Here is a 10,423-nt window from a genome sequence, read left to right as displayed (position 1 = left end):
CAAATACTTTTAACGCAAACACTCTTGAGTTAAAAGTATTTGCACAAAATCTTGTCAATGTAGACGTAGCCATACTGTTTTTTTGTTCTGTGTCTGTACAGCCCTACCGCCATGGGGCGCGGGTCCATAGCTGGGGGATGTAGGCATTATGGGAACACAAGCTATTGATAACTGGAGTAAGTGCATTGCTGCTAAATCTAAAATCATTAGACATCAATATATTTGCATCACTCGTGGAAAGTACACTGCAACCAGCAAGACAATATTATGTTCTGCATTTTCTGTGCTGTGTCTGTATACAGAGCACAGGAAAATATACTGTAGATAAAAATCATGTAGAGGCTGGGAGATGGAATCCTGGTCTTTTCTGTCTCTTGTTTCTATCTGCCCAATTCTGCTGGGGAAATAAAATCTCCAAGCTCTGGAGTAGCACTAGAAAGGGCAGGATTGTTCTGCTCTAAGAGTTAGATGCTGGGTTGACATAATTAAAGCCTACTTCTGTTTTCTTATTGGGACATTGCTGGCAGACAAGTTTCTCCCTATTGCAGCTCTATTCTCAACTCATTCAGGGTATGTCTACTGCAGAGTTTTTCAGAAAAATGGCCGTTTTTTCTGAAAAAAATTCATTTACGTCCACACTGCAATTGCATTCTTTTGGGGGGAAAAAAATCAAAAGAACAGAGGGGTTTTTCCAACAATGGTAAACATCTTTCTACAAGGAAGAAGCCTTTTTCAGAAAAAGGCGTGTGTGGATGGTGAAGAAGGTTTTTGATTTTTTTCCCCAAAAGAAGAGGCCTCTAGGAAAAAGGACAAGTGCCCTGATAGCCATTCCGTCCATAGCAATCACAGCTTACATGAGAGATAGCTCCCACACTGAATGCATGCTATTTTTCAAAAAAGCAGATCATTTTTTCAATGCGCTTTTGCAGTATGGACACTTTCTTTTAGAAGATTTTTCATAACATCTCTTCCGGAAAAAGCTTCTTCCTAAAGAAGCCTTCAGTCTAGACATAGCCTCAGTTTGCAGAACTTCCACTGTCAGTTAGAGGTGGTTTGTGTTTGTGAATGAGTGAGTATGGGAGGGCAGAATTTGACTCATTAATTTTCACATTAACAGGAACACTGGCATTGGTTTGTAGTGAATACTGCTAGAATGAAACAAAAATGACCTATATTTATACAATGGGTGAGTGTACTCCAGAGATTCTAAGCCAGCTTGCACACCACAAAGAGTAAACAGCTCATTAAGAAAATTTATAGGCACTCCTTAGCTTGGGAGTTCTTATACTTATGATTAACCAACATATCTGCAGAGTTCAGATTGAACAGTGCACAGGAAAAAAAAGAACATATTTATGAATTAGTTTATTTTCAATACAAAAAATTAAACCCCGGGGAAAATGTGTTGAATATATTAGACCTGTATTTTTTCCTCTTTGCAGCAGTAGGTGTAATCATATCTATGGGAGATTTGCAATCACGTTTCATTTTTCTGTGGCCTCTTACTGTAATGTTCTTGCTTCTCGTTTGTTTCCTGGTTTGTTCTTTTATGGCTTTATTGGTTTCTTAAATAGAGAGGAATAGGTGGAAACACAATAAGATTCATATTTTACTGCAGCTCATGTTTAAAACATAAATCCATACGTGGTGGTCTTTTTTAAAGAAAATATACTTTATAAAAGCTATTTCCATAGCTCAGAAAAGAGGAAGTGTTTTTTTTAGTTCTAAGGAAGTAGCTATGCATGCATCTGACGAAGTGGGTCTTTGCCCACGAAAGCTTGTGCTCCTACACTTCAGTTAGTCTATAAGGTGCCACAGGACTCCTCGCCACTTTTGCAGATTCAGACTAACACGGCTACCCCTCTGATACTTGTTCTGAAAACATCATTCTAAGTTCAGAATTATTACCAATTCCAGAGATATTCCTTTCACTTAAAATAAAGACTATCCCTGGAGCCAGTGGATTAGTTAGAAACAGTCTATAAATCCTGGACCACATGCGCAGATAGCATAAGATAATGTAGCTTTAGTGACTTCAGTTCTGTGTTGCTGAGATTATACTAGCTGAGGATCTTGATCAGCCAAATTCAGAAGGGACATGGAGAATGGCTTAAGTGATATCCTTAGACTCCTTCTACTCATATAGCTCTATTCATACCAAGTCTACTGCTAGCTGTTCTACGGAGCCCTGCTCTCCTCTGCCTTCCGCCTCTGTAGTTATTTACTAAGGACCAGATTTTGAACTCACAAGTTTCACATACCTATAACTGCTTGACTTAATTGGAGTTATTCCGTCTTTACACAGGTATGAGGGCCTGATCCAAAGCTCATTGAAATCAACCAATACTTTACCTTCATAGTAGGAATGTGTGGTTTTTAAATGCTACAGCTTGTGAAATTCTAGTATCCAAACCAACCTAGCACAACTTGATGACTGCTTTTCCATTCCATTTTTCAATTTCTTTTCAAGATTTCATCTGGCTAATATTTTAATTCCTCATTACATAGTAGCAGCTTCCTTATTCTAGTCAGCCAATCAGATTGTGAAGAAAAAAGCAAAGTTCGCTTTCCCTTTTTCCATCCATGTGTGGAATAAGTTTTGTTATGTGCATCAAGGCATGTGTGAATATGTACCACCTGTAGAATCATATGCTGCCATGGGTTGTCTGATAATCAGCTATGGAGCATCTTAATCTCTCCTGCATGGCCACCCAAGCACACAGCTTACAGAGAACACTGGTTGAAATCTCCTGTCCCTACTCAAATAACATATGCTAGTGAGAGCGTGTGTGGAATCATTCTTAGAGTTTTGTAATATTTTAATTCAATAAAGATTATTTATTTACTAAAGTGGTGTGTTTTCTTTCCATTTCCCACAATTTCTCATTTCTCTTCAAACTGAAGTGGTGGCCCATGGGATGTAAGGCAGAACAATGGGAGTGAAACTAGTAAAATGAGTCTCAGAATCAACCTTTTGTCTAAGAGAGAACTTTTAGACTACCAAGAATGAACTCAAGAAGGGGTAGGACTTTTCATCTTAGAAAAGAGGAGACTAAGGAGACTAAGGGAGGATATGATAGAGGCTTATAAAATCATGACTGGTGTGGAAAAAATGAATAAGAAAAAGTTATTTAATTATTCCTGCACATAAGAACTACAGGTCACCAAATAAAATTAATAGGCAGTAGGTTTCAAACAAACAAAAGGAAGTTTTTCTTCACTCAGCACATAGCTAACCTTTGGAACTCCTTGCCAGAGGATGTGGTGAAGGCTAGGATTTTAACTGGGTTCAAGAAAGAGCTAGATAGATTCATGGAGGTTAGGTGCATCAATAGCTATTGGCCAGGTGGAGTAGGAATGGTGTCCCTAGCCTCTTTTTTGTCTAGAAATGGGTGACAGGAGAGGGATCAAATGAGGGTTACCTGTTGTATTTCCTCCCTCTGAGGCATCTAGTATTAGCCACTGTCAGCAGATAGGACACGGGGCTAAATGAACCTTTGGTCTCACCCAGTATGGCCATTCCTATGGGTCTTCCATAACTAAATGGAATGGAGGCAGAAAAATATTCAGCAAGGGGTGACCCTGCAGTTACAAAGAGATGGACTAAAGACTTAGCAGGTCTCTTCCATTGTGTAGCTGCCAATCTACAGCATGCCAGCAATAAATGCATTTCTCTTCTAAATTGGATTTGATACTGCAGCACTCACAAAACCAGGCCCCATGCGAGATGGCAATGGGATGACCACCATTGTGGGTGTTGAGCCAGCAGCCTCTAGAGCGAAACAATCAGGGTCTACAGCAGTGACCTGTATAAAGACCTGGCAGAGATCATCCCAGACAAGAGGTTAACTCCTAGCTGACCAGCTTAGAGGAAGCAAGCCCAGTTGAGCCAGAGGGCAGTCCTCCAGTGACTCTGCCTGCTGCCTGCCCATAGCACTTGGTCGTATACAACTGTCAGGGCTAATCAGAGGAGGAGCCATTTAGCCTGGACCTCAGGCTCAAAAGGGCAGCTCAAATTGAGACACTTGTTATTTTCTCTTGCACAGAAAAAGGCTAGAAAAGTCATTAGTGTGTCTAGATGGGCTATTTTGATTAGCTGGCTCATCTTACTAAAATACAGCATGCTATCTTCTGTAAATTCTAGTGCAAGGACCTTGCTAAGAATGGCAGCTCAGGACAAGGAGGACAAGAGCTGGTTAAACTTTTTAAAAAGTCCCTAAATGCATATTCTGGCTAAAAGAAGACATAAAGGAGCCAATTTGCCACTCTGTTACATTGGAATAAATCAAACAATGAAATGAAGAATCAGCCCCAATCTCTGTCTCTCTCCATAACCACATGAGCCCCTGAGGTTGTGGCTTATACAGCTCGACATCCTCTAATGTGATCTATGTCATCAAGTGCCATCAATGCCCCACTGCTGTGTATATTGGCCAAACTGGACAGTCTCTACGACAAAGGATAAATGCACACACACGTCAGACATCTGAAACAGTAACACACACAGACCTGTAAGGATGCATTTTAACCTGCTTGGGCACTCATTAATGGATTTAGAAGTAGCCATTCTTCCACAAAGGAATTTCACCAGCCAATTAGAAAGAGAGAGAGAGCACAGAATTGATATTCATCTGCAAATATGACACTGTTTCACTGGGCTTGAACAAAGACATTCACTGGATGTCGCATTGTAAAACCAGCCTTCCCTGCATTTAACACCTCATTTTTACATCAAAAGCTAAGTATGGGACACTTCCAGCCCACTTAATTAGCCTCATTAGCACCAGTCCTACAATTGACAGGTACTTTTTCCCTTCCTTCCTCTCCTCTTTTTTCTGTTATAAATTCCAGGTTTCTGTTATCCCTCTCCAGCTCACCTGAGGAAGTGAGGTTTGCCCACGAAACTCACGATACTACAGATATTTTTGTTGGCCTCTAAGATGTCAAAGGACCACTGATTTAAGGCTACAGACTAACACAGCTACCCCTCTGAGGCTGTCTGTCATCAGTGGCATTGTCCTCTTTTGTCCAAAACTGGACACCGGAACTGTAGTGCCCATGCTAAGTCTATAGGCACTAAATGCTTTGATCTCCTCTGAACCTCAGTTTGACCTCTGTGTTAGCTCTTGCTGTCAGCTACAGTATTAATCCATTTTCCAGACTTACTGCCGAGCTGAAATTGGATTTACCTGATCCGATTTCTCATTGGCCTAAATTGGGAAACTGGAGAGTAGGCATTGAGGCTTGCTAGAGACAAATACCACCTGACTTGTTGAGCTGATCATCTGTTGCTCCCATTTTTGATGTTCACTGAAGTTAGACGGGCCTGAAGGTGGAATCATGAGGTTAGCAAGCTGCAGTGTTTGCTGGTGCAGAGGTAGGCTGTGCAGAAGATGGGACAGGGAACAGGAGCCAGGAAGAGTTATCGTACTCTGACGTGCTCTGTGCAGAGAGATTCTCCAGGAACTGAGCATCACTTCTGTCATGGGGTGTGGGAGAGTCATCGGGCCCTGCACCCCATCCGCAGTGAGATGTGACTGTCAGCCCACGAGTAGAACAGAAGGTTTATTGGCTCACAGGGACACAGTGTCGCATAAGATGGATGTTAACACTGGGACCCAGAGAAGTACAGGTTTATTCCTCTTGAGGAGAAGGGGTGCTGGGCCCTTCTCCCCACTTTTCCTGCTCTAAGCCCCTTCTCTCCTCCTCACCCAGCCCAGACTGACTCATCCCCCAGGCCTGGTGTCAGCCCTGCCTACCCTTTGTCTCCCTTCCTGCACAGGAGTTGTTATCTCCTCTGTCTGTCCCTCAGGTGTGAGAGGCCAAATCCACTTCTGCAGTGAGTCATCCCCCTTCCTCCAGACAGTGTTGCCCTGCCCAGGACAGTGGGAACCACACAGCACACAAAGCAACACAATCCCCGCTCCGTCACAACCTCATTTCAGGAAAGATGGGGAAAAATTGGCGAAGGTCCAGGGAAGCGAAACAAAAATGATTTAAGGTCTAGAGAACATGAGCTAGGAGGGAAGACTGAAAGAATTGGGCTTGTTTAGTTTGGAAAGAAGACTGAGAGGGGACATGACAGAGGCTTTCAAGTACCTTTAAGTAAAGGGTGTCACAAGGAGGAGGAAGAAGGATTGTTCTCCTTAACTTCTGATGACAGGACAAGAAGCAATGGGTTTAAATTGCAACCAGGGAAGTTTAGGCTGGACTTTAGGAAAAACTTCCCAACTATCAGGGTGGTCAAACACTGGGATAAATTGCCCAGGGAGGTTGTGGAATCTCCATCACTGGGGATATTTAAGAGCAAATTAGACAGACACATGTCAGGGATGATCTAGATGGTGCTTGGTCCTGTGATGAGGGCAGGGGACTGGACTTGATGAACTCTCGAGGTTCCTTCCAGTTCTAGTGTTCTAGGATTCTGTGGCTAAGCTTTGATCGGGAACTGTCTCTGCTTTAAATGAGAGATGACCCCGCAAAATAACTCTCGATTCAGGATCATATCCACATCTGCAGCCCAAATTCCTCTGTATGGGGGTTGGTCCTGCGCAGGGCAGAGGTTCAAGTCCTTCACTAGTGTAAACTATCAGGGACAACCAGTGAAGCCATGGCAATTTACCCCGCATTGAGGACTTGCCTCCAATTGCAGACTGCTATGCACAGCGGCAAGATGAGAGGACACAGGTTTGCATTAGTGAACACACAGTTGGATGGGCAGAAGATCATCCCTGCCTGGAAGAAAGAGTGAGACTGGAGAAGAAAGCAGGCTGTGACCAGGGCAAGGACAGGTATGTCTCCTCTGACATGCCTGTTATCTGTCCCCAGACCCACAGCCTTGGAAGATAGGAAGTGAGCACAGCAGGGCCCTGCTCTGAAGGGAGGACCATTCCAGTATGCAAGTCAGCTGTGCCCCATGTAAATATCCACACAATCTGCTGCCAACTGCAAACAACTTTTGTAAGTCTCCGGATGTTCCATCTTTTTCGTGAAACCCAGTTTTCATTTTTAAAAGAATGTTAAGTTTCTAGCCCTCGTGACTGTGGAGAAAAACTGGAAACTATGAAGCAGGTTCACCGTAAAGTTTCAGAATCCAGCATGGACATAAAGAGCCCTCAACATATGCTATTTAAAAAAAAAAATTAAGCCAATTTCATGACATTTTAGAGCCTGACTCTTGATTTTGGATCATGTAGGATTGGCAATAATGCAATCAAGAGCCTGTGCGTAGCTAAGTGTTTGTAGAGACCTAATTTAATCTGTTTTATGTCCTTTTCTGTAGCCTCACACCATAAAGTAATAGGGTGTAAATGGAGGCATGTTTGCAACTTGGATACATTACATCTTTATTTATTTATTCTGGATTCCTTTTGCTAGTGTTCTTCACTCTTCTGCAGCACTAAACCAGGAAAGAGCAAATGCAGCAAGGAGTCCTTGCTTAATCTCCTTCCTGATCTGCTAGGTGGGATTTCTAATTGATGCAAGTCCCCTTGCCAGAATTATGCAAGTGATGTAAATTAGAAGAGGGCAGAGAGGAGATTCTGATGTCCCCTATTACCCAAGTTAATTTTCAATGGGAGTGAGATTATTGTCTTAATTTTAGAGGACCAAACATGTCATTTTTAACAGGGCTGAGTGAAAATTGGAGGAGAGGATGGGGGTTCAGCTAAGAAAGAGTTATTCTTATGACTGAAGAGCCAAAACAACTAATCTCCTATATGACAGGCATACTCCTAAAATTTAAAATAACCGTATTTCTTGCAGGATTAAAAGCTGCATTGTTTGCAATCAGCCCACTTTTGCATGTGGTTCTATTTCCTCAATAACTCCAGTGGGATTTTATAATCAGTATGATCTCCTAGCATGGGGAGGAGACAGGGGATTGCTTTGGAAAGATTACAGCAGCAGGCAACGCAAGTGATTCTGACTTTGGTCAGATGGTGGCATGGTTGCTCCACTGTAGCAATCTGCAGCTGCAAGAGAAATTCCCTGACCATGGGGAAAATGGTAAGCACTTTATTATTTGTATGGCAGCAGCACACAGAGGTCCTAGTGGAGATCTATGCCCATAATGTACAAACACATTGTAAGAGACAGCCACTGCCATGAACTTTATAAACTTAACAAGTGAGGACAGACATATGGTGGCTATTATCCCTAATTTATAGATGTGGAACAGAAGGCCTGTACTGACATAAGCAGCTAGGCACAATAGAAAATCCTACTCTCTGCATCTTTAGGTGCCTAAATATCGTTAAACATCTAGCCCTAAGGAACTTGCCCTGGTGAACTGAGATCCAGTGAGCCCCATTCCCTCGGCTCCTGTGTTTTGCCCACCACCCTGACCAGTTTGTGTTTTATTAATTTGCTCTTAGTGGCTGGAAGGAAGCTTCTCTAGTGCTCCTAAGTCACTTGGGTAACCACGCCAGCTTATCTACCAGCAATGCTAATACTACATCAGCTGATAATAAGTGAACAAAGAGCACTGGCAGTTGAACAATCCTTCAGTGGTTGCTACCATTTTGCTGTTCACTAAATTGCTCATGAGCTGGGTCAAAATGATTCCCAGGGTTGTTTCTCTTTCTTTTTAGTTTGCTGTCAGAAACTTTGGAAAGCAGCACCTAAGGCCAGAGGGGAAAGTTTGACACACAAGCATCTACCTTCAGAGTCACCCCCTCAAGTGGTTTATTTGGCATCAGGATAGGTTAGTCCTTAGAAGTTGCTGGTTAAACAGAACTTTTGTCTATGCAGGTTTTTATGGGAATCACTGTCCTTTCTTTCATAGTTGAGGGTATGGAGCAAATAAAGGCCATGTTTCCAATGCATAAGACAGTGAAATTCAATTTCATCCTTATGCAGCTGGCCAGAACAAGGTCCATGCATCATTTAGATCCAGCATAAATTCTGTTTTGAGTGTGTAAGTGATGCATTAGGTCCTATATGAGTCTCCTGCCCCACAGTAAATTCCACCCACAAAGCTCATATGGAAATGTATATGCCCAAAAAGCAGCTCATTCAGGATCTTACTGTAAAGCAAAATTTTGCTCCCAGTTTCGCATTGGCAAAAGCTGTGGTCCTTGGTGATCTGTTCTTTGACCTGAGTTCAGCCTCACCTATGATTACTTCCCCTCTCAGTCCAATGGCCATGTGACTGGAGTGTGTGATTAGGGGCCAGGCCTGCTGGGGCATATAATTGCAGCCTACAGGTAGTCAGAGGGAAGATTTAAAGGAGAATGTAGTAAGGTTCATTGAGCTGTTTCATGCAGAGAAATCAGGGTGGCCCCACTTTAGTTCCCAAGGTAAAAGGCTTACAAAGAGCAGGCCTATTTCTGAAAGCCAGGGGGAAGCCTCAACAAAGACAGGTCTAGGAACCCTGTACCAAAGGCTGACAGGCAGTGGGACAGCAGGTAGAAAATTTGGGCTGCCTTGAATTTTATTAATGAGCCAGACTCCAGAAACAGGGTGACTAGGAAGATGCCTGAAGGGTAATTATTGTATTAACTGTAGCAGAAGGGAAACTGAGGAATTGGAGCACCGGAAGCCAGACTGACTGAACCCTTTTGAAGCCAGAATAACATCAGTACAGTCAGCTAGCCCCAAAGCCACATGGGGTTCAGTGAAGGCAGGAGCAGAATCTGGCCCATCTTGAGTCCAAAAACCACAGGCCTCTCTTCTCTGGGACCATGTTAAGCTGTATTGTCGCTTTAATCCCCTGAATAGAATTGCTCTTGATGTATACCAGGGAGTTAATATATCCTGCTGGGAATAGAAATGTTGATTTAAAAAAATAAAAAGCCCCAAGTGAAATAATTTTACAAAATTATATCTTTACTTCTTCTTTAATTACACTATAGGATCAGAAGTATAAAACTTAAGAGGCAAAATGCAGTCAGATGCACAAATAAACCCCAGAAAAATCAGAAACTGCTCAGACATGGCCAACAGCTAGTGCTAAATAACAAAACACCGAACGTGGGAAAAATAATTGCTTCCAGTGTGCAGTGTTGCCTAGTCACATGTGTGTTTGTTGCTGCTGTGGGATGAAGCAACTCTCCATCCCGTGTGCACATAAGAGAGATGAGCAAATGATGAACAGCCATCCCCACTCATCCACTGCAGAGCAGGGTCTGGTTATCCATTAATTACCAACCTTTCCTGTGTGTAGTATGGTTACAGGGGGCAGCCAAAATGTTGCCTAGATCCTGGCATTAGACAGAGAGAGGTTATTGCATTAGGTAATTAGCACACCCAAGTCTTTTTCTGCAGAGATGGGAAATGGTTTCCAGGAAGGACATGAATTGAATATTACTGGGGAAAGATGTCATGTTGCATTTGGCCTGTCTCTAACCATGGATTCCTTTGAACTGCACCTGGACATTTCACTACCATTGTACAAAAAATGGGCAATCACTAAAAGGTAGCA

The sequence above is a fragment of the Pelodiscus sinensis genome, chromosome 27 (assembly GCF_052426305.1).
Source record: "Pelodiscus sinensis isolate ZL-2025 chromosome 27, ASM5242630v1, whole genome shotgun sequence".
NCBI classification, from domain to species: domain Eukaryota; kingdom Metazoa; phylum Chordata; order Testudines; family Trionychidae; genus Pelodiscus; species Pelodiscus sinensis.
The sequence above is the reverse complement of the archived record's forward strand: the minus strand, read 5'-3'. Positions refer to the sequence as shown.